Source organism: Mustela lutreola, chromosome 8 (assembly GCF_030435805.1).
Source record: "Mustela lutreola isolate mMusLut2 chromosome 8, mMusLut2.pri, whole genome shotgun sequence".
In the NCBI taxonomy this organism is placed as follows: domain Eukaryota; kingdom Metazoa; phylum Chordata; class Mammalia; order Carnivora; family Mustelidae; genus Mustela; species Mustela lutreola.
In genome coordinates, this window is record NC_081297.1 from 73,345,510 (window position 1) to 73,370,730 (window position 25,221).

Consider the following 25,221-nt stretch of genomic DNA (forward strand, 5'->3'; position numbering starts at 1 on the left):
TTGTATCTGGATGGATATTTATTCCATTTGACAATGCTTCATCTTAAACTGTAATTCAAGAGTACAGATATTCTTAGTTTTGTCAAAAAATGGTTTATATATATATTTTTGCTATTTTTGATTCAGTGACTTCAGAGTACAGAAAGGAAATGTCTTTTCTCTTCCTTCTTATAGTTGGAATTCTCTTGTGCCTTTGAAAATTATTGATGCCTAAGCAGCATTCTAAACTAATGGGATCAGAATCTTTTAAGGGTCAGTCTAGCAGCTGTGTAAGTTGATAAACTCCAAAGGTGATTTCTTTTTGGGATCGAGACCTATAGTCTTAGCTAAACAATGATAGATTTTAGCAATATTTAAAAGATTCTACTTAATTTTATTGTCTTTATATGAAACTAATGTACAGGGGCACCTGGGTGACTCAGTTGATTAAGCAACTGCCTTTGGTTCAGGTCACGACCCTGGAGTCCTAGGATTGAGTCCTGCATCAGGGTCCCTGCTCAGCAGAGTCTGCTTCTCCCTCTGACCCTACCCACTCTCATGCTTTCTCTCTCTCTCTCTCTCAAATAAATAAATAAAATATTTAAAAACAATAAATAAATAAATAAATAAATTTTTAAGAACAAACGAATGTACATTTTTAACCATGTTGTTATACCTTTTTAAAATTCTTACTACTTCTTAACAATATAGTACTAATTGACTGCCACAAAAGCAACCCTTTAAAACTCTAAAAGTTTACAAAGAGCTTTAATTACTAACTACAAGTTAACTCTGATTTTATAGGAAGGTTGAGTCTGGGTTCTGTTAGATTCCTGATGTTGGAATATGTTAGCCTCAAAAGTGAACGAAGTATCCTTTGAAACTCTGAACGATCTCTTGTGATTTCAATATAGTCAATCTACAATATCCAGCCTTTCCTTGCAGTATAATCTTTTCATTACATAAGTTTATGATCTAGTAAAATGATGGCTTTCCTGTTCCTCAATTAAACTTCATTCTTTCCCTGCTGCGTGATCTTGCTGATACTCTTTAACTGAAATAGATATCCTCACCTTAGTTGATAAATTATACTGCCTTTATGAAGAACATTTTCAAAATCAATTTCTCCTCTTCCTTCAAGTTCTCCAACCCAGATGTTCATTCTTTATTTCTGAAACCTTAGGGGAATTAATTTGTATATTTCTTGAAATGCTTATTATATGATAATAATTTGTGTACTTGATTTTTTCTATAGAATGTTATAAATATCATAAATAGATAAAGAATTATGATAGATCATAATTGATAATAGAATTATGTGATAATTATGTAGCATCTACTAAATCTCAGGCAATGGATTAAGATTATTTGCTTTAACCCTTAAATATATGCATTTATAAAATTGTTTTTCTATTTTCTTAATGAGAAAATATGGACATAAGGAAGTTTAGTTCTCCCAAAATCACACGACTAGAAAAAGTGGGTATTTGAACATGTCTCACTGCAGAGGCGGCATTTTTTTTTTCTAAGATTATTTATTTATTTATTTGACAGAGAGAGACAGAGAGAGAGAGATCACAAGTAGGCAAAAAGGCAGGCAGAGAGAGGGGGAAGCAGACTCCCTGCTGAGCAGAGAGCCTAATGCCGGGCTCAGTCCCACGACCCTGAGATCATGACCTGAGCTAAAGGCAGAGGCTTAACCCACTGAGCCACCCAGGCACCCCAAGAGGCAGTATTCTTTTTTTCTTTTTTTAAGATTTATTTATTTATTTATTTGACAGATCACAAGTAGGCAGAGAGGCAGGCAGAGAGAGAGGAGGAAGCTGGCTCCCCGCGGAGCAGAGAGCCCAATGCAGGGCTCGATTCCAGGACCCTGGGATCATGAGCTGAGCGGAAGCCAGAAGCTTAACCCACAGGAGCCACCCAGGCGCCCCAAGAGGAAGCATTCTTAATCACAATGCCCTGCAGCGCTGCAGGTGATCTACTGCTTTTTAGTAACTTTCATATGGTAAACCCTAGGATATTTATTCCATTGAATCTCATTATTTAACCCCTACCATCCATTTGATCTATTTAGATTGCTTTTATACAATTATAAATGTAGGGATCTCAGGTCAACATTTTTGAATGTTTCTGTTTCCTCATTATACTTCAGAATTCTAATTAGAATATGTTCTCAGTTAGAGAACATGGCCTAATCACTAGTTCTGATGCTTCCCCCTCCCTTTTAGTGGACTCCAATTGTTTTGTAGATCTGAATTGACAGCCATTACATAAAGCAGCCAGAAGATGATTAGCCAGGAAAGCTGAATTTTGTCAAGTTAATTACCAGTGGTACACATTGACTTTGATTCATGAATATGGCTTTTAGCAGAACTCTTCAAGTGAGATGTTAATCAGTCAACACTAATTTTTTATGGTTTAATGGAAATGTCAAACAGAGGGCTGCAGGAAAAGCCCAGGCAAGAGAGACCGGGGTGTGCACTGAAAAAAAATCACCAAATATAAAAGAAGCATTCATTTTATTTATTTATTTATGATTTTATTTATTCATGATTTTATTTATTTATTTGACAGAGAGACAGAGAGAGCATAAGTAGGGGGAGCAGCAGAGGAAGAGGGAGAAGCAGGTTTTCTGCTGAGCAGAGAGCCCAATGTGGGGCTGGATCCCACGACCCCTGAGATCATGACCTGAGCTGAAGGCAAGGTCTTAACTGACTGAGCTACCCAGGCGCCCAAGAAGCATTCATTTTAAAGATATGTTTTCCAGCTACTTGGTCATGAAATGAACACTCCTCTGATTGCAGCTGCAATCAAATCAATCATCAGTGCTCTTGATAAACACACAGATCAACTGAGAGACTGTGCTCTGTTTTTCAGGTACAAACATTCCAAATTAAATGGAACTGTGTGGTACTAAGAGTGAATGCAGAAAGACAGGATAAAGAAAAAAATGTTGTCTTTATCAAATATAAAATATTTAAAATTTATTGTATACTTTGTGATCAAATTGAAAATATTCTGCAATCTCTTCCTAGTTCAATACTGAACAAATATCATTAGGGATAAAGCATCCTCACAGTCAACCTAAGTCATTTATGCTGCCTTTTAAACTTATTGAGTTTCTTTGTCTCAGGCTGATAAAAATCTCTTGGACTTCTTCCTCTCAGGGGGGAAAAAGATCTCCTTACCTGAACACTTCTGAAAATGACAGCATGATAGGAAAATATAAACTTTGTGTTTTGCTGCCAAATTTTGCTACTAAATACATATTTCAATTTCTGGGGGAAAAATCCAAGTTTTATGGCATATAAGACATCCAAATTTTGAAGGTATATTCTAGCTTTTGTTTTTAAACTTTTTTTTTAAATGACCAAGAGAAAACAATACTGGAAAATAAATGGAGCCTCGTTTAAATTAAATAAACGGAGAAACCACACACTAAAGATATAGTGGGAAGGAGAAAAGAGCAGATATAGGTAAGGATATCCTGGAGTTGGTGCATAGATCTAAGCTGTCTACTTCTAGACTTTTTGTTTCATGAGAAAAATAAAGCCTTTGCTTTACTTAAGCCAACCTTCACCAGACTTTTTCCCTTCTTTAAGCCCAAATTCATCTTAACTGAATGTGCGACTGCTGTAGATGCTGTCTGTCTCCCCATCTCCCCCTCCTTTATTGGTCAGTTCACATGTCCCCCAGCTATAATAAACTCATAGCTATACTCTTCCTCTGAAATATTGTCTGGGACTAAGAAGAGCTATTTAGGGATAAGGCAATATCAAAGCCTGGCTTCTCTTGCCTGAAGGTGGGATACTTCCACAGAGTCATACTCCACAGTTGCTACTGGGAGTGACTGAGGCTAGATTTTAATCCTCCCCATCCCCATCCTATTCCAATTCCCCCCCACTTTCTTATACATTTTTCTACCTTACACTCTATTGAGCAATCACTTTCATCTAGAACATTCTATCTGATTCAGTGAGTATTTTCATGCCATTGTTTAAAAGAACACGTTGTTTTATTAAACTATGAATAAAGGATATGGCATATAGAGCTTTTGCTTCTTCTAATTTTTAACTAATTAATTAATTTTTTTTTTTACATTTCTTTTTTTTTTTTTTAATTTTTTATTTTTTATAAACATATATTTTTTTATAAACATATATTTTTATCCCCAGGTCTGTGAATCACCAGGTTTACACACTTCACAGCATAAGAAAGAGCTCATGCATGTACACAGGCACACACTCACACACGTGTGTGGAAGTTGAGAAGAGAGCCAGAGTGCGAGAGGGAGGGAGGGAGAGAAAGAGGGAGAGAGAGAAAATCTTAATCTCTATCTCATGACCCTGAGATCATGATCTGAGCCAAAATCAAGAGTCAAGAGTCGGACACTTAACTATCTAGTCACCCCTAATTTTTTTTTTTAATTTTTTAGAGAGAGAGAGACTTCTTGTCTTTAAATTTAATTTTTAAATAATTTTAAATAATTTCTCTATGACCTAATATAGGAAGGATTTTGTTCAGATGCATGGATAATGGGGGGAGGGGAGGTTTTTTTCCTTTAAGTTACCAAATTCAGTATATAAATTAATCTTATGAGTTACATCACTTAAATCTAGTATGTTCATACTTATTTGTGATTTGACTTCCTTTGTATTTATACCAGTTTTTCTTTTTTAAAAATTACAAGTCAGGATACCCGCATGGCTCAGATAGTTAAGCTTTAGCCCTGGACTCAGGTCCTGATCTCAGGGTCCTGGGAAAGAGTCCTACACAGGGCTCCCTGCTCAGCAGGTAGCCTGCTTCTCCATCTGCTGCTCCCCCGGCTTGTGCTCTCTCTCTCTCTGGTATATAAATAAATACCATCTTTAAAAAAAAAAAAAAAAAACTGCTTATGTTTTCTGATTCATTCAGGTAGACATCTGTCTTATCTGTGACAAATTTTCTTGTTATCAATAAATCAATCTCTTCATTTTATGCTCTTTGCTTTGAATTCTATTCAATATTTCAGTATTGTCACTTTGCTTTTCAATTGTTATTGTATTTTCATGACATATTTTTCAATATAGTTTAAACCTTTATGTTTTGTATATGACTTTAAAACTTCTTTTCTAAATAGCGTGTGTTAGAATTGTATTTTTGTCCCAATCCTAGAGCCTTTGTTTTTTTCCTTTTCTTTCTTATTTTGAAACTTCGTCTTTACAGAGGTATTGTTAGCCATTCACATTAATTAAGATATGTCACAGATTTTCTTTTAAGTTTTTCCTTATCTTGTTGCCGCCTTAGCGCAGTGGGCAGCACGTCATTCTCATAAGTGTTTCCTTATTTTCCTTTTTATTGTTAAGATTTGTTTGTGTGTTTATTTTGACTTATTTTTCTTTATTGTTTGTCTGGTGGTTTTGAAGGTATATATTTTTATTCCAAGAGAATTTTTTTTTAATTTTAACACTTTTTACATCTTTTCTTGGTACTATTAATCCAAAAGTAAAAGTGTCTATTGTCTTGGTAAAACTCATTTACTAAGTCTCTGCATATATAACAATATTTCAAATCTAGAGTGGGATTATTGCATTGTTTTAATATTTTTATTTTTCCAAAGTATTTTGACATTTTTATTACTACTCAATCACATCAATAATAATAAAGAATAGGAGTGCTCAGTACCTTAAGCATCTGACTCTTGATTTCAGCTCTGATCGTGATCTCAGGATCATGAATGAGATCAAGCCCCATATTAGGCTCTGCACTTGGGCAGGGAGCCTGGTTAAGATTCTGTCTCTCCCCCTGCCCTTTCCTCCTCCTACCCAACTCACACTCACTCTTTCTCTAAAAAAAATTAAAAATAATAAAATAAAAAATAAAGTATAATTACTGATGTTCTAGTTTAGAGGTTGTTTGCCATCTTCCTCCCCCTTATTGTTGTCATAACAACTTTTATTATCATTGAAAGGGAAGATATCTTACATTTACATTACCATATCTGTTTATTTCTTTTCATTCGTTGTTCCTGTACTTTTTTTTTTAGTCCTTTTAATTTGCTGACTCAAGATTTCCTTGAATTCTTGAAATTTTCTTCCATTGTCATAAATGATTGCTTTTTCTGTTTGTTCTGGTCTTTTTTTTTTTTAACTATTATTACTGAATGCCTCTTAAACACTAGTTGAATCTCTAAAGATCTCCTCTTGATTAGAAAAAGTGAGATTGCACTGGACAAACTTAAACAAGCAAGGAAGACTTTATTAAAAAAATACAATAGGGGAAAGAATATTGAACTTTGAAATTGAAAGAATCTTTCACTGAGAAAATAAGGCAGAAGTTTTAAGAGTTGGGGTGCTAGTGGAAAAGTACAGAGACATTATCAGGGATGGTCAGTGTGATTAGGCCATCTGTGTATGCTAATTGTTGCATATGTAAGTTTCTACCCTCCCACAGAAACTAGGCTCTGGGAGTGCTATCTTTCTTGATAAGTACATTTGAAAGGATGGCTCCAGGTCCTGAAAAAGACATTCCTGGATTTTAAAACTAGCTAGAGGCTGAAGAATGATTCATATACATTTCACAGGGGCAGAGGAAAAAATTGCAATCACAAGTATTCTGAAGTAAATCCTTCAAGAAAAGGGATATCTGGGACCTAGAGTCAGGAGCAAGCCTGACCCTTAGTCAAGCTGAGGGGAACTTTAAGGCAGGTTTGGTTACATGTCACTAATCTTTTGTTATTTGGGTTCCTTCATACTTTTTGTGACTTCCAGAATCTCTTGAACTTGCCATTTGCGTTGCTGATTTGGTGCACTTCCATCAGTGGTCTCTATTTTCATTTGGGTCTTAACTTGGCAATTGTGTTTTTCACTCCTGGCAATTTTTCTTGTTTAAGATCATCCTCTCATCTTAATTACAAAAGTCTGATTTAATTTATTCAATCAAAATCAAAAGTTGACTATTTTATATCAAACTAACATATTCTAAAATTTTCTATTGTGTTGTAGTAACCAAGGCATAAGAATGTGCTTGACTCTATTTTTCAAACGTCATTGTCTTGAATCCATGTAAGTATTCTTTTGGTTGCTCCTGCTAATGGAGGACAGTGTGTGCTTTTTTCAGTATTAAACATTGGGAAGGGTTCTGCCAAAAACCTTGTGCGAATCTACTTCCAAATCTTCTAAGTGCAAATGAAAGAAGAGAGTAGCTTTCAATTATTTTACTTTCATTTCGCTAAGCAGGAGCTCCAGTAGTCTGAAATGCTTGGTGGTGATAGAAGTTAGGATACGGTCTGTCAGTCTATGTTGAAGAGCAGTTTATTTATTTATTTATTTATTTATTCTTTGTTGGAGGAACCAGTAGTTGGCCGGGCCATGCTTCCATTGTATGCCTGTAAAATGCCCTTCTAGAAATCCAGGTATGCATTGATTGTCCTCCCTTCCTCCCCTAAATATGCTAACATCTCTTCAAACTTGCTTCTTAAGAGGAAGGATTACTGAAATTCTACTGGCATTCAAGGTCATATTTAACCATTAGGCACTGTAGGCACAATGCCTAGGATCCCTATTACTTTCAGGTGTTTGCAAAAATGTTTTTAGTTTGTTTTAAATAAAATAAGGATAAATATAGTAGTAGTGTATATATAATAGTAAATCTAGCTGGGATTATACTCCTCTTTATATGAAGACAGTTGTGAAACATAATTTTTAATTATTTTTTTATGGAGGAAGGGGCTCACAAAAGTAGAAGTGCCTAGGATTTATGAAAATCACAATGTGGCCCTGCTATTGACTCTTCCACTTCCTTTTCAGATGAGTCTTTTTAGTATATACAGAGATTCGTGGTCACATTAGTGGTTCCTTCATTCTAGTATAGCTTCCCTATATTTATCAGAAACATAGCAGAGTGTCCAGTTGTGAATTTCATCCATTGCCATCCTCGAAGTTTATTTCCCCCAGTTGTTTATTTCATAAGATTCCTATAGGACAGAGGGTGTGATCACCTTATATTGAATGATTTAGCTATTTTTTTAATGTTTAATTTTTTTATTGTGTTACATTAGGTCACCATACAGTACATCATTAGTTCCTGATAAAGTGTTCTATGCTTCACTGTTTGCCTATAACACCCAGTGTTCCATGAAATCTGTGCCCTCCTTAATACCCATAAACTAGGAGTCACCAGGTGTAATCCCATAAAAAACACATCAAATGTTTCATAAGACACCTCGCAGTTTCTATATCCTTCGCTTCCTAGAAAAATTCCCCAGGTTGTATCAAAACGTTTCATGGGAGTCAGCCAAGAGGCCTCCAATATTGTGGTGGCTCAGTCATTGAGCTGCTTCCTTCAGCTCAGGTCATGATCCCAGGGTCCTGGGATTGAGCCCCACATCGGGCTGCCTTCTAGGCGGAAGCCTGCTTCTCCTTCTCTCACTCGCCCTGTCTGTGCTCCCTCTCTCACTGTGTCTCTCATTGTCAAATAAATAAATAAAAGCTTAAAAAAAAAGAAAAAAACAAAAACAAAAGAGGCCTTCAATACTAAACATGAAGGCCTAAAGTTTCTGAAGATGGCTTCTTCACCTAATAATTGCTTTGGTTATTAGATAGGAAATCTTAAAAGAGAATGGAACAATTCATCCTAACAAAAGGAAATCTAATATGCAATGATAATAACTCTCTTGAATAGCTAAGAGTTAATTATGTAGAATTCCATGGCCCAAGATTGTCTTCATCCACTGGGCCTGGATGAGAACAACTTCATAATAAGCAGCATTGACCACGTGCTTCCTATGTTCCAGGCCTCTTCCAATACATGCACAGCCTAATGCAATCCTCTAGCAACCCCGTAGGATGCCTACTTTTACTATTAATATTTTACAAATAATAGAGCAGGCTTAAAGATTTTAAGTAACTTACCTAAAATCATATCTAGTAAGGGAAGAAGTAAAAGTCAACTAAATTCTATTTGGTTCTTTGCTGAAAAGCTTTTCAACTGATATATCCTCAGAACCCCTTTCTATTACATAGAAAGAGAAACACATTTGATGGAGGGTTTTCATGCATTAAAGTTTTACTGCCTTTCTGCTTTTTCTTTTAGTGTACGGAGGTTTCCTTGACAACTGTGGTTTCTTTAATTAAAAAACAAACTGAAAAATGGATAAGAAAAGAGAAAAGTCATACTACTCTCTGAAACCTTGTACATCACTAGACTTATTCTAAACTAACACTACTTTTCTCCTATAATGCCAAGTTAACATTATATAAATTATAGTTATGTAATATAAGCTATATTATATGATTTTATATTATATGTGTATACATATACATGTTTGTATGTATCTACCAACTAGTAGACTTTCAGTTAACTATTTGTTGATTGTTTGTGGGCAATGTTTCCCATTACACACCTCAACAAAGCACAAACTCTTTGAGGGGAAGACAGTACTTAATAGAAACTTACAATCCCTTTCTCAAAACCTATGGCATTAAATATATTTTGGATTGAGATATATTTTGGAATTTTGGAAGGACATATACTTTTCTAGAGTAGCAATGTATAATGTAAAACATCAACATCTCTTGAGGAAAAATTGTGAATATTTATACCAGAAAAAAGATAAATGGCCTCAAATAATTTCAGAATATGTTTTGCTACCAAATTAGGTCAAGATGAGGCTTCGTCACCAATGAGTTACAAAGACTGCCTGTTTAGAGCTTTTTTGAATTCCAGAATTATGGGAAAGGAAATGTTGACCTGTACATTGTAATACATGATGGGTAGCCACAGTACCCATGTAGCTGTGGTACATGATGGGTCACTCCTTCAGCTTCTTAATTAATGGAGAGTTCTGTCATCCTCTATAGCTCAAATTCATGTGATACGCTCCAGTTTACCAAACAGCATCCTTTGATGGAAATTATAAAAATGAACATTAAGGGGTACCTGGGTGGCTCAGTGGGTTATATATCTGCCTTCAGCTTAGGTCATGATCCCCAGGGTCCTAGGACTGAGCTCCACATCAGACTCCCTGCTCAGGGAGGGGCCTGCTTCTTCCTCTGCCTGCTGCCTCCTGTTTGTGCATGTGCGTGCACGCTCTCTCTCTCTTTCTCTCAATCAGATAAATAAATAAATAAATAAATAAATAAATAAAATCTTTTAAAAAATTGCTAGAAGCTTCATCAAAAGGACCATAAGTCGGAGTGCCTGGGTAGCTCAGTGGGTTAAAGCCTCTGCCTTCAGCTCAGGTGATGATCTCAGGGTTCTGGGATCAAGCCCCGCATTGGGCTCTCTGCTCAGCAGGGAGCCTGCTTCCTCCTCTCTCTCTCCCTCTGCCTGTCTCTCTGCCTACCTGTGATCTCTACCTGTCAAATAATTAAATAAAATCTTTTTTTTTTTTAATGAACGTTAAGTTCTGAGATTGAGTATCAAAGTCAAATGGGTATTACTCTGCAGTAAAAATGAGATAATTTTTTTTAAATTTTTTTTATTTTTTAAAAAGATTTTATTTATTTATTTGACAGAGAAAGAGGGAGAGAGCACAAGCAGGGGGAGCAGCAGGCAGAGGAAGAGGGAGACATAGGCTCCCTGCTGAGCAAGGAGCTCCACGTAGGCTCCATCCCAAGACCCTGGGATCATGCCCTGAGCCAAAAATAGACACTCAACTGACTGAGCCGCCCAGGCAGACTGAGATAACTTTTTCAGAGTCCTTAATATAGCAGAGAATTTTAAAACTTAGACAAAAGATTCAACATGAAAGAAAAAACAGGAGCTGGTCCTGAGTGTGTTTACGGCAGTCATCCATCTAGCTCATTTTATTGACTTCTTTGGCAGAGGATAAGATAGGAAGGGTGACAATCGAAGCACTCGGGATTACTATAAAGGAGGACTGATACAAAATATCACATCCTTTATATGAGTATCAGGGTCTGAAAGATAACTCTGATAAATGAGGACATTTTTATGAACTATGATGTTTGGGGTTTGGAAAAAGGAGAGAGAGGATCAACTAATAAAGTGAACTGTTCTCTCAAAGGGCAAAAAAATTGTATTTTCCTCGCTTTCTATTTTATACAACCATAACTAGGAAAAATGTTGAACTACACAAAAGAAATATTTTGGTTATAGTTAATTTTTCAGAGATTGAAAACAAGATTCAATTATCTAGCAACCATATTACCTTTGCATTTTGAATAAAATTTAATTCCCAAAAAGACAAAATAAACAGCTGCATAAACTAAACACTATTTGACTGTGTGTTCTAATCATTTATGCTTCTCTACTTTCCTGTCTACACACACACACACACACACACACACACACACACACAGATACATCCTTTAGGATGGGTGACCGTTACTTAGAGATCTATCTATAGTGTTTAACAATTTAAAGAAGGCATACTCTGAACTAAAATTTCAAAAGCCAATGAAAAAAGCTAGAATTTAAAAGACCAAATAACTGCAAATGAACATGATCGTCTAACCTTATCTTTTTTGTAAATATTTTGTTTATTTTAGAGAGAGAGCCAGCACTCATGCACTGTGGGAGCAGGGATGGGGAAAGGGGAGGGAGGGGAAAGCAGGAAGGAGAGGGAAAGGGAGAGAATCTCAAGCAAACTCTGTGCTGAGTATGGAGCACAGGCAAGGCTCAGTCTCATTAAAAAAAAAAAAAAGCCACATTGTTGAATATTAAAGTATATTATTTAATATTCTCTTTAAAAAGCCACATTGTTGAATATTAAAGTATTAGGCCAACAGGATAGATCATTTAACAATATTCTACCCTTTCAACTTAAGCATGGTATTAACACAAGGTAAATACTTAATAAATACTTACTTTGTTGTCAAAGAGCCCTTGTAGTTATGTAGCAAAGCATATTATATACCTCCTCTGAACCATGCAAGAGTACATTAAGCAAATAAGAATGATTTATTTTATTGACCACATAAGCACAATGAGATAAGGTTAGTTCCACAATTTTGTATGAAATATAGTCAAGGCTTTGGACCTGATTAAAGGTTTATTGCTTTTTTTTTTTTCAATAAAAGCCACTATACTTCCTTTCTTTTAGCCGTTATATTTAGTTACTCTATTCTACATTCCAGATGGTCAGGTTAAGGAGGACTGCTATTTAGAAGCTGCTTATAAAGTAGCTTGGAAATTACATAGCAAATTCTTGAGGTTAAAAAAAAATCATGATAGGGGCACCTGGGTGGCTCAGTGGGTTAAAGCCTCTGCTTTCGGCTCAGGTCATGATCCCAGGGTCCTGGGATCGAGCCCCACATCAGGCTCTCTGCTCAGTGGGGAGCCTGCTTCCTCCTCTCTCTCTCTGCCTGCCTCTCTGCCTACTTCTGATCTGTCTGTCAAATAAATAAATTTAAAAAAAAATCATGATAACTAAAAAGATCTATGTGCAAAGCCTCTCTAAATACTATAGTCTAAAAATATAACTATCCTCAATTTTAAATCAAAGTGACTATTACTTCATCTTTCCATTGTGTTCACATATTACTGATTTAGGTGTCTTCCTATGAAAAAATCCATAAATGTGCATTATTCCATAAGATGAATCAGCAACTCTTAACTTTTCCATCTTGAGCACATTATTTCCAACTGAATGAGTAACACTTCTGTCCTCAAGGCACAAATAACTATATAACTAACTTTAATTGTCCAATGTTTAAAAAGGCTTGTGCTTTAATAATATGCAGGTAATCAAGCAGTAGAGATCTCAGATAACTTCCCTTAAAAGCTTTAACACTTCACACCAGCTAAGGTGAAAGGAAATAAAATTCAATGAAGCTATTTACCTAAGGGACACCTTTGGAATATGCTTTGATGGAAAGAAATCCTAAATTTTCATCAATGGACAGCTAGGGCCCAAAATGCATAAAACAATCTGTTAAAATAAAGATAAGTGGTAGAGCCTGAGAAAACCTTGAAGGATATCTACAAAGTCTATCAGGTATGAGTTCAAATCCTAGCCTATGACTTATAACTCTAAGTATATAACCTCACTTGGCCTCAGTTTCTTCATCTGTAAAAAGAGGATAATTTCTGCCCTACAGAGCCACGTAAGTAATCTATTCAATTTCACTGCTCCAGCATGTGGGGCGCTTACAGGGCTTCAGCCATTGCCCCGGAGGCCTCTTTTTGCCTACTGGAAGAGAAGCAGACTAATGGGCACTATAGACAAGACTGAATCCACCGAAACCAACTCTGAGTGTCGACTGGTCGCCTCCTGGGTAATTCATTAGACAAGGCACTAAAAAATGTTCATAATCCTGAAGAATATCTTTAAAACCATCCAGTATATTCTTGGTTTCAAATGAAAATGCACATTGCTTTAAAAAGAGATATCCATCAGGTGGGATAAAGGAAGTATATTATAGACTCCTGATTTCACATGAAAACATAAAAAGCAGAGAAAGAAAATTAAAACAACCTACTGCTCTCATAAGTCAGTCAATGAATTTAGAAAGTTTCTTCTTGAAAGACAAGGTATGTAACCCATTGCCAAAGAAATCTCCAGTTGACTTAGTAGCTTTAAAGCTCATTAAAGAATGAATAATTTCAGACCTAGTTATGATAAACCTAATTTTACAAGAATTCATAGGCACAATTCCTTTATAAGAGGCCCCTATTTTGCTTGAGAAACACTAAAAGAGATTCCTCCAACCTACTAGGCACCATGCTTAAAGGAGTGATTGTATCCAATAGTGACTATAATGCTGGCTTCAATTTAAACCAAAGCAAGAAAAATAAAACCATGTTTTCATATAGAGCTGTGAAACCATTTTCCTCATGAAGCTACAGGACATCTTCAGGGAAAGAGTAGAATTGACTTGACACAAGAGAAATAAAGTATATTTGAAGATGATTTGGTATTTACTAATACTGACACCCACTTGATAAGCAGAAATTCTCTCATTTTAAAAATTAATTTAGCTTACTAGATGAAACTTAAGTACTTAAACCAAGAATTGTTTTTAAGTTGGAAAGCCAATGTGTAAAAGAATAGCATGTATAATACGAAAAGTATGATTACATACCAAATGACATTGTTCTAAGCTCTTTACATGAAAAACAGTTCAATATTCATTTTAGTTTAACCTAATGAATTTACCATTATTTTAGCCTCCTGAATATCCTTTATTGATTTTGATTGTCCTTATAACCCTGTGAAGAGATCCAGTTGGTTTTCAGCTATGATTACACTAATAATTGTTGCCAGATTCTGAATTTAGGCTATCTACCTATCTCTTTTCACTATAGGTTAAGCCTATGAATTCCAGACATGCTTGGGATATTCAGTCAGATTTTCTATATCCAGACAGTCGTAGTTGCCCACATCCAACAGCAAGGTCCTATAGGTAAAGCTTTTACTCATCATATATACTGAGCCTGTATTCCAAAGGAAACATTGCTCAACACGTTATACTCTAATCTTTCAACATTTATGTTAGAGTTTGTCTCTTATTCTAAGCTGTTTAGATTTGTAGTAGTAGTAGAACTACAGATAAAGAAGAGAAAGAATTGAAGAAAGAAAAAGGCAATTAGTATCTCTACAAGGAAATGGAGAAGGATGACACTGGAGCCACCTCAGTATGGGTTCCAGTGACCAGCCCCCTACTTAGTAAATAACCTCTTGTCATAGGAAAGTTATTTTATTTCTATATTCAAATCTCTTTCCTTAGACTTTAAAAAAATGGTTTTTACTTAATACTTATCTTTTGAGTTTATATGAAGTTTAGGGGGCAATATTGATAAATAACTTATGTAATGCTTAACATCTGGAAAGTAGGTTCCAAGAAATGGTAGTTGGCTGTTTTGCCTGCCCTTCCCTCCTTGATCATTTTCTTCTAACCATTTTCCTATGTCAAGACAGGAACCAAATCAATTAAATCTGAATATCTGAATGGCGGGGCCCAGGCATCAGTATTGCTAAAGTTACCCAGGTGATTTTAATATCTAGCATAGGTTGTAAAATAATCTTATCATCCTGACTTTCAAACTATTAGAAATACCTGTGGAATTTAATCCTTAATCTCACGGGTACATTTACTAGTTACTTGTCATGGAAAATTACATTCAGACCCATATTCTCTAACTGGTAGACTAAAAAAAGCTTGAAATTACTCGGTCTTGAGAAAGCATCAGGGGTATCCCATTGCTTTCCCCTAGACTCAATTGTAATAAAAACTTGAGACGCTACCAGATTTATTTCTTAAAAGCAACAGGAATGTCATTTTTTTCTTTAACACAAGTCATAAATTCAGGCCCTGGAAGATTATTTGTGTTATTTTTTGATAGTAAGGAAAAAAATGTGTTAGGAATGTTAAATTAAGGAAAAAGAATCCTGCTAATGCACATCATATTATACAATAAGTTAAGCTGCTTTGTTGTTTTCTTCCATTAGCTAATACTGTTGATGTGGTTATTATTTTCTGAAAGTGTTACCAGTTAGTAAAAAAACAAAACAAACAAACAAACAAACAAAAAAAAACAGTACTATTCAAAGGGTGGGTCTCAGAAAGGCAACATCAGCACCACCTGAGAGTTTGTGAAAATGCAAATTAGCCAAACCCACTCCAGACTATTGAACGAGAATCTTGGAGAGCATCTGTTTTAACAAGCTATCCCAGTGATATCTGACACATATTCATGCTTGAGAATCACAAACTTAGAAGATGTCTAAAGCAAATAAAATTCAGTTCATAATTTAATCCATTATCTATTTTCATCACATTCCTTTTTTTCATCCATTTTTCCTTTCTCCACACACCAAAAAAAATGCTTACAAAATAACTTTCACCCAGAGGGAATTAGTTCATTCAGCTGTGGAATGACCATGAGAATTTTGGTGAGGTTCTGAGCTAAAAGGATCAATATTTATTTTTTTGTAAGAAACTAAGCATTTGTAGTCCCTTTTTTAGTGAGTGGATTGCATGCAGAGCAGAGAGCTTAATATTGGTCATATTCTGTTTGAGCAGGTCCTGAAGAAATCAGAATCACCAGGAGCTGGATAGTATAAAGCCTCAAGTTGAACAAGCTGCAGAGAGTTAACGTGATATACTGACTTTTAGCTCACTGAAATAAAATCTTGCATTTTGGTTACTCTGTGATGAGTACCTACATATGTGTTCATAAAATAATTTATATTATATAGAATTGTAGACAACAATTACATCTTATAATGTAACTAGTTCAGAATTGAATAAATGAAAGTCTGCAGGAAAGCCAATTCAAAGTATCATTTCTTTTTTTTTTTTTTAAGATTTTATTTATTTATTTGACAGAGAGAAATCACAAGTAGTCGGAGAGGCAGGCAGAGAGAGAGAGGGAAGCAGGCTCCCTGCTGAGCAGAGAGCCCGATGCGGGACTTGATCCCAGGACCCCGAGATCATGACCTGAGCCGAAGGCAGCGGCTTAACCCACTGAGCCACCCAGGCGCCCTCAAAGTATCATTTCTTAAAGCAAAGAATAAATAATATTGTCCAGCAACATTTATTTCTGAGACTATATAATAGAAGATAGCATCTCAATGATAAAAGATAGCAATTCAATATGCTACTGTATCTTTTCACTTTCTACTGAAGATGGACAAGATAACTTCATTATTGATAAACATTTTAATCATGTCTGAAATGAAGAGGTGTAGGAGATATATTTCAGTAATATGGGATCCTTCAAGTGAGATTTTACAACGCTACCCTCTAACCTATTAATTCCAGAAGTATCCCATACGACCACTCTGGAAATCTCCACTTTCATGAATTACGCAAATTGCATGAACTTCCTGGGTTTAGTAATGCTTCAGATGAACATCTAGTACTTGAAATTCTGAAAATCATTAATGTGTTTATTGGTGGAGATTTTCAAACAAATAAGATGCTTAAGTCAACTTTCAGTTATCCTTATAACTTTCAGTTATCCTTATAATTACAGAATACCTATATATAGAAAATTCAAGATAAAAACTTACAATTTTAAATTTTTATTTTGATTTTTATATTTTATATTGATTACAATATTATTTTTTATAATAGCCTACAAATTTGCATTCATTAAATGGTTGTCTAATTTTTTTGTTAAGTTAGTAGCCCAAATACTAACAAGAGAATAGAATGAGGCCATAATTAATCATCCCATCTCTTACCACTTAGGTAGTCAAAGAGAAAGACATCTTGGAGTGGTCAGAAGAATCCTAATTACCACCCAGGGAGGTCACTTGACTTCCTCTTGCTCCTTTTAAGCAGTGAGAAATAGAACAGAGTGTAATCTGAAAAAAAGGGGGCCGGGGAGAGGGGTATTCTGCCATTTAAAATAATACATAGTTAAACTAAAGCACTAAATATGGAAAAGACATATGACTTTACTTCCCAGTGGTTTTCGGGCAACAAAGCACAAAGTTTCTGGTTGTACATTTAACTTCTTTTTCATTTATTTTTTTTTATGTACATAACTCCTCAGTACCCTCCCTGAGTACTAACTTTCTTCTCTTCAGCCTGCATGACACTTTTTTTTTTTTTGACATGATAGGACTTTAAAAACATAATATTTACAGCATGATTTCCCCACCACTTCCCTTATCAAATGCTTCTTTTGTGAAAAAGTGTGCTAAACAATTTACATGTGTCCTGCCATTTCATAAATTAAAAAATCTGTCTATGAAAATACACTGCATAATCAAGAGTTATTAGCATAAGGAAATAGAAATCACTGAGTAAACCAATTCTACATTTCGTTCCACGTACTTTAGTTTAGTACCATATAAAAAAGTATGATGAAGACCTTGACAAATAAGCTTCTTGAGATTGCAGATTTGATTTCGGTTAACTTCAAGTTTATTTAAATTTATGCTAAATAAATAAATCATTCCTATAATGACTTCCATGAATTATATGAACTCATGATTTGAGGAAGAGAGTTATTTCTCTAGATGTTATATCACTTCAATAATATTTTTCAGAAAGCAGTAAAAGAAAAAGCAAGGATATGGGGTTAAAAATAGAAGATTCAGTTCATTTAACAACTCTTCAATGAGGGTACTTGATGTTGAAATGAACAGAAAATAGGCTGACCAGACCGTCTTTGTGTTTAAGAGAGAGCTTAAAAAGTTGGAATATTGGGGCGCCTAGGTGGCTCAGTGGGTTAAGCCGCTGCCTTCGGCTCAGGTCATGATCTCAGGGTCCTGGGATCGAGTCCCACATCGGGCTCTCTGCTCAGCGGGGAGCCTGCTTCCCTCTCTCTCTCTCTGCCAGCCTCTCTACCTACCTGTGATCTCTCTCTGTCAAATAAATAAATAAAATCTTAAAAAAAAAAAAAGTTGGAATATTAAGCTATGAAAGTAATGTAGAAGAATTACCTTTTTAAAGATTTTATTTATTTATTTGATGGAAAGAGAGATACAAGTAGGCAGAGTGGCAGACAGAGAGGGAGGGGGAAGCAGGCTCCCTGTTGAGCAGAGAGCCCCGTGTGGGGCTCGATCCCAGAACCCTGAGACCATGACCTGAGCCAAAGCAGAGGCTTCGCCCATTGAGCCACCCAGGCACCCAAGAATTACCTTTTAGTAATATTTTACTTGCACAGTTCCAACTATGTTGAAAATTCCTATGAGGTACGTACTAATTATATATAGTGTGAAAACTTCCATATGATTAAGATCAATGCCTTATAGGTAACTTGTAATGAATGTTTGTTGATCTGATTAGAGAAAAAATATTTAGGAACTAATAGGAACCAGTGTCATTGGAAATAATCTGGGAATCATTTATAGAAGCCTTAAGCTTCAAATGAATAAATATAGAGACAAGGTGGCACTATTTATAATAAATAGCATTAACAAAGACGCCAAAGCAATAGTGTGGGTGGTTTATTAAAGAATAGCAAGGAAGTTTCTTTTTAGGGAGTAGTAACTATTATTGTTGAATAGGTCATACATATATACCTGTTACCTTGAAAAGACCTTTGGAGAATTTGGTCCTTAAATTTGTAATTTAAATAAGCAGACGACAATTTTTTTCTGACATACTTTTTGATTTTTTTTTGTTGTTGTTTATTAGCTGAAACTTATTTAAATTCATGTGGTACACATTTTTCTAAAGAGCCCTTCCAGTCAGTGGAGAATATTCAAACAGGTTATTTCTGCATCAGTGGTCCTGGTACATCCATAGTATATGGACATTGGGTCATACAGAGTAGTATTTGATCTAGTTCAGCCCCCTCCTAGCCACTGATCACAGGTTATTTGATTCCCATGTTCCTCATCTGCAAAGGAGGTAATAATAATATGTAAAGCACAGAGATGTTTTGACAATTAAGACAGGTAATTCTTTTTTTTTTTTTTTGACAAGTAATTCATTTAATGGCATAAAGCAAAAATGCATTAAGTCATAACCCCCATTCTAATTTTTGAAATGGTGCCAATAATACAGAACTGTTTTAAATTGTTTCTTCCCTGTGATTGAATATGAAATAGATTGTGGAGAGAAGCAGTGTTCAGGAAAAATGGAATTTAGTGAGCTTATGAAACCACAAAGTGGAGATAGCCAGTGCATTTTTGACAAGATCTGCCTAATATATAGGTCAAATTGAAGGTAATGATTTAGAAGTTAGCATATATATAGCAATCAAAACCATCACTGGATATAATACCTCATAGTAAGTGTATTTAAATTGAGGTAATGCGTTTAGGGCAAAAGCCTCAGGAACTCTGAGGCTTAAAAGCAAGGTAAAGGAAGAAAAGACTACAAAGTTTACAAAGGTTTCTGAGGCTTAAAAGAAAAACCAGTTCATGGAAACCCCAAGGAACTGAGATACATCAATCAGCTATTGACCAATAATGCTGCAAAACAAACACTCCAAAATTATAACGAGATGTTTTTTTCTTGCTCACGGGTCCACAACTTGACTGAGCCAGATGCTTTAGGATGCAAGGGTGACTGCACTTGGCTCCAAGCTTTGTAGTAACTCCATGTCTGCTCACATGTTTCCACATCCACTTAGAACAAGCAGGTTCTCAGCATTTGCGCTTCTCACAGCAGACTGCAGGGTGTAAGAACTAAGCCAAACTACAGATGCATAAGGTCGGCTTAGTTCATACCCACTACTATTCCACTGCACAGAGAACGTCACCCCATTGAGCACATCAACTGTTGTGACCCTAAGCTCTATCAACAATGGGAATGGAGAAAAAAAATGAAAAAAAAATTTAAGATTTATTTATTTGTCAGAGAGATTGGGAGAGAGAGCCCAAGCAGGGGGAGCTGCAGGCAGAGGGAATGAGAGAAGTAGGCTCCCGCTGACTCCATCCCAGGATGCCCTGTGCCGAAGGCAGACTCTTAATCAACTAAGCCACCCTGGTGCCCTTGTAACCCTTTTTTAAACCTCTGAGAGTGATCTTTTCTTTTTCCTAATTCCAATACCTCTACTTATTAAATACTGGCTCTCGATTTTCCACAACATGAGAAAAAATTTTGCTCTCATCTTTATATGCTTATGAAATTCCATTCTTTCCTTCTCAACTCCCTAATTTTTCCCCATGTTCAATCTTTTCAGTTACGTTTTTCTACTAACTTTCCTAGCTATGTTTTTTATTTTCATTTTTTCCTCTTTCTTATTTTAGAATTACTAGTCTGTAGTTTCTAAATATATGACCTAAGCTATAGTAACATTCTCCTTCCATTTTTAATTCATTGTAATGTAATAGGAAAGCCAATTTCTGCCTACATGTTTTTTCTTTTTAGGTTCTGGATTCCATCCTCCCACATTTTTAGGGTCATCATTATATCCATTATTACCTCTTTCTTGATCTTCAACCTTGACTTCTCTGCTGGCTTCCCAGCATCAGCATTTAAGCATGTTTACTTCTCTTTCATCTTAGAAACGATACAGACAAAATTAAACAGAATCCTTCATTGAACTCCTGCCCCCCCCCAAGCTACTGCAGTCATTTTTCCCTTTTCTTTCCCACAGACAAATTTCTGTGAACTTTCATCTATGTTCACTTTACTATTCTTCATCTTCAATTTATTCTTTAACCTCTGAAACCTGTTTCTTATACCAAACATTTCAGTAAAACTGCAATTCACAAGGTTACCCAAATACCTCTTCATTCCTAAATCCTATGGGTACCTTTCAAATATCACCTACTTGACCCTTTAACAGAAAGTACACTGCTGAATTTTCCTTCTTGCTTAAGATCTTTTGGTAGTTTGGATTTATTGTTAAGAAACTGTCATTTTTTGGGGATGCCTGGGTGGCTCCGTTGGCTCAGTGTAAAGCATTCCACTATACACTGATATTTTTAGTAACATATGTTTTAGTGTCATCTTCCAGAATATGTTCCAGAGGAGTTGTGGAGGAAAGCTGGGTTTAAAATTCAAAAACAGAAATAACTAGGTTATGTGTGAATTACACTAAGAAACCTAAAAAGATAAATAAAATGGTTTCTGAGTCCAGCAAGATTGTCTCTTTACCTACATATTAGCAAAAACCTAAAAGAAATTCCTTTGTTCTTCAGTTTTCTTTTCAAAAATAGAAGGCAGTATGAATAAACATGATTTGTTGTAACATTTGCAGCATTGTTTCTTGGTTGGTTTTTAAGAAGTGTTTTATCAACAAGCAGTCATAGTCATATCTACCACCTTAAATCAGACAACTTTCAGTGGAAATTTTCTAGTATTTATCAGAAACCAATAATTAATGAAAAATGTGAATAGAAAATCTTAGTGATATAATTCTGATTTCTAAAATAAAATCATTGGGGTCCTGGGTGGCTCAGTGAGTTAAGCCTCTGCCTTCAGCTCAGGTCATGATCTCAGGGTCCTGGGATCAAGCCCTGCATCGGGCTCTCTGCTCAGCGGGGAGCCTGCTTCCCTCTGTCTCTCTCTCTGCCTACCTCTCTGCCTACTTGTGATCTCGTCTGTCAAATAAATAAATAAAATCTTAAAAAATAATAAAATAAAAGCATAACCAAAAGTAATATGCCATTATTTCTCTCAAATATAAAGCCAGGGGCACCAGTGTGGTTCAGTTGGTTAAGCATCAGCCTTTGGCTTGGGTCATGATCCCAGGGTGGTAGGATGGAATACTGCATTGAGCTCCCTCCTCAACAGGGAGTCTGCTTCTTGTTCTCCCTCTGCCACTCCCCCTCTTCCTGTGCTCTTTTGCTTTCTCTCTCTCTCTGTCAAATAAATGGATAAATCTTATTTTTAAAAAATCAAATATGAAACCAAAGAAATGGAAGAAAAACATAAACTTCAAATTAAACTCAAAATCCTACTACATAATACAATTTACACTGGAGAAAGGCACTCAGGAATAAAAAGTCACTGGGAAAGTTATTATAAAATAATGCATCAGTTTTATTAATATTTATATAAGAATTAGAGCAAGTGATCTTTGCTCTGAGTTTGTAAATAAATTATTCATGGTTCCCAACCACCTTGAGAATTTGGCAAGCTACAAAATCTTATTGTAATAATCTTAGCAACCCAGAAACTATCCCTTCAAAGGTCACCCAGGAAACTGAAGATTCCAAAATATCATTCCTTCTTTATATTTCTTTCTCTTCCTCTTCCAATAAAACACTTTTTTGGTGGAAAAAAACCCATCAGCCATGATTGATCATTAAAAAAAAAAAAAAGGTATGGCCCAACACAACAGAAGACCCAAAAATTATTTTATGCACTGAAATAGGTTAGTATTTAACATGAAGGAAAGGAAGCCCTGACTGAGTAGTGATGTTCATGATAAATCCTCTTTTGATAACAATGAAAAGAAATAATAGAAAAGAAAGAGGAAGAGGAGAAAAGCAGTGAACAAAATGATAAAAAGAAATAATGGGATCCTTAATCCCTAAGATATTTAAAAGCAAACCTTTGAGGTTTAGTCTGGGCTGCTCTGTGCTCTGTGTGTGTGTGTGTGTGTTTATATGTATGCATTTTTGGGATATGAGCACTGGCTTCATCTAGGTTGACTGAAATTTTCACTTTTCAAATGCAGTCTGAGGAGTACCAGATGTGCTGTTAGAAATGCTGACTTCCAGGGATCCCTGGGTGGCTCATTCAGTTAAGCATCTGCTTTCAGTTCAGGCCACGATCCAGGGTCCTAGGTTCGAGTCCTACAGGGGCTCCATGCTCAGTGGGGAGCCTGCTTCTCCCTCTCGCTCTGCAGCTCCCCCTGCTTGTGCTCACTCCCTCATTCTTTCTCTCTCTGTCAAATAAATAAATAAAATCTTTAAAAAATTATAATGTTATTTATTTGCAATAACTTGCTTTGAAAAGTACATTAGATAATTTTTGGACATTCAGAAAGTGCCCAGTCTTGCCAATATATCCCAGAATAACTCTTACCTGAACATTACAGCATTAAAAGGAGACAGAGAGTAAAGAAACAAATAAGAAATTATGTACAATTAAGAAACATCACTTATTTATTGTGACTTCTCAGTATAAAATTTTAGCAGGTTATCCAAAAATATAAGAATTTTTATTACAAGTATAAGCTTTTCACGTGCCAAGGAGTCATTCTTCAAGCACATTGTACTCTAACTAATAAAATTATTTAGGTCAGTACTAATGGCAATTTTTCCTCCTTACAACTAGCCATTTTACCACAGTAAAAATAAATAAGGAAAAAATCTGCAGTCTACTGAGATCAAACATAGGAAAAAGAAAAAACCCTGTTTCAAATATCTCTAAACATCTCATTACTACTAGACATCTTTCTTTAGTGATTTAGTCATGTTATAAATGATTATTTTATATCCCCACATAACAAATATAATTGTATGCAAACCAAAAACTGATGTGTTTATGAAATACGCAGGGTGGTGTTTTGGTGTTCTCAGTCATGGCTGGGGATGAAACCTAAAGTTCTATACACCTGTGGACGTCTGTGACTTTTAAAAACACAGGTATTTCTTAGCAGAAATGTAGCTCTCAAAGAGACTACAAAAAAAATTAAGATGAAAATATATAACTCAGTGCCTTTATTAAATTTTTTCCTTAATTATCCAAAGGGAGTTTTTATAACATTCTAATAACAAGATGAAGTAAAAATGATATTATTATTACAAATAATAATTAAAATAATCTCTTATTAAAAGAGATGATTTAGAGAGTATAGGCCTGCCAATTTTGGAGCAAGACTTCTTATTAAGAATTGATATGCTGTGGACGCCTGGGTGGCTCAGTCGGTTAAGCTGCTACCTTCGACTCAGGTAATCATCCCAGGGTCCTGGGATCGAGTCCTGCATTGGGCTCCCAGCTAAGCATGGAGCCTGCTTCTCTCTTCACCTCTGCCTATCTCTCTGCTTACCTGGGATCCCTCTCTCTCTCTGACAAATAAATAAATAAATAAAATCTTAAAAAGAAAAATTGATACGCTGCTTCAAATCTAGAGTAAGTTTCCAACATTTTTGAAATCACGAAGTCCCCTAACAAATAATACCTTTCTTTTAATTCATTAACTCCTCAAAAAACATTTTAAGGGGGGCCTAGGTGGCTCCGTCATTAAGCATCTGCCTTCGGCTTGGGTCATGATCCCAGGGTCCTGGGACTGAGCCTCACATTGGGCTCTCTGCTCAGTGGGAAGCCTGCTTCTCCCTCTCCCACTCCCCTTGCTTTTGTTCCCTCTCTCGGTGTATCTCTCTCTGCCAAAAAAATAAATAAAATTTTAAGAAAATAAAACAAAACAAATTTTGAGATATCAGATTACTGCCTTGCTTGGAACCATAGCTCCCAGGCTAAGATACAAAGAATTTTCTTTAAAAGAACTTTCTTGATCTACTATTTTCTCCTCTTCAACCATATATTTTACTACTTTATAGTTTACGCTCTTTCATATATTAGATTTCTTTCAGTTATTTGAATCAGTCATGCTCTGCTAAATGTCCCTGACATAGACATTCACCTAACACATTGATTCTCCTTGTATTAAAGCACTCATCACAGTTTGGGGTTATCTTTTTATCTATTTTTCCCACTTAGCTTAGAAGCCTCTGAAGGCAGGGAAAAGTCTGACTTTTTTTACTGCTACTCTATTTCTAAGCCCCAATGCAATGTCTACCTCACAGTGGATCTGTATTTCTGAGCATTCTTGTGTGCCCTCTCTCTGTCTCTCCACCTCTCTCTCTTTCCCTCCCTCCTCTTACAAATACAATGTACAACAAACGATGAAGAAAAAGTATTACTCACATTATTTCTTTCAGGACCTACTTTGTAGATTATTCATGGGAAACAGATCATTTGCCACATT

General features: G+C 35.6%; 1 protein-coding gene across 3 annotated transcripts in view; it reads right to left on the reverse strand.

Moving 5' to 3' along the window:
• Positions 1-25,221, reverse strand: part of CNTN1 (contactin 1) — a 354,959-nt gene that overhangs the window by 315,777 nt on the left and 13,961 nt on the right. The window lies entirely within an intron of this gene.